General features: G+C 28.2%; 1 non-coding gene across 1 annotated transcript; it reads left to right on the top strand.

The window, feature by feature from the left end:
• The first annotated feature begins 226 nt into the window (after positions 1 to 226).
• LOC114493664 lies at positions 227 to 310 on the top strand. Its single transcript, XR_003684277.1, has one exon. It is a non-coding gene; the product is annotated as a small nucleolar RNA MBII-202 (small nucleolar RNA).
• Positions 311 to 599: the final 289 nt, after the last annotated feature.

The raw sequence follows: 599 nt of genomic DNA, 5'->3' as shown, positions 1-599 counted from the left end.
AACTTGCAAAAACCTGCAAGAAACATATGGTGCGACATATGTTTCAATTGTTAAGTTAAGCAAATTGAATGTTAAAATTATCTTAATTCAGAATTTGACATTATACTAGAGGTTTTGGATTTGCAGTAAACAAGGAGAAATGTTATTTATTTCAAAATATCATGAAGAAATTATGCTTATTCTCTGATGACGGGACTTACACATAGCAAATCTAAGATCTGTCAAATGATGACATTTTCCAGAATCGCTGTACTGCCTTGAAGAAAGTACCCTTGAACTCTTTTCCATCTGATGACTGAAAAAAGAAAATAGAAAAAAGATCTACACATAAAAACTAGATAGACTGATAAGAAAGTTCAATTAGAATTGCAAGTATAAAATCAACATACAAAAATTAATTATATTTTTACATTGTCAACAAATAACTAGGGGGAAACAAACTTCCAACATTTCATTTACAAAATTATAAAGACAGTGAAATTTCTATGTATCTTGTAATACATGATAGGGTATAGTTTGCAGATAAATATAAGACTTTATTGAAAGACATTAAATACAATTTCAGTGTAGTGAGATATTATAATTCATGGATTTGACAG

Source organism: Phyllostomus discolor, chromosome 1, assembly GCF_004126475.2.
Source record: "Phyllostomus discolor isolate MPI-MPIP mPhyDis1 chromosome 1, mPhyDis1.pri.v3, whole genome shotgun sequence".
Classification (NCBI taxonomy): Eukaryota; Metazoa; Chordata; class Mammalia; order Chiroptera; family Phyllostomidae; genus Phyllostomus; species Phyllostomus discolor.
This window is presented reverse-complemented; position numbering and strand designations above follow the sequence as displayed.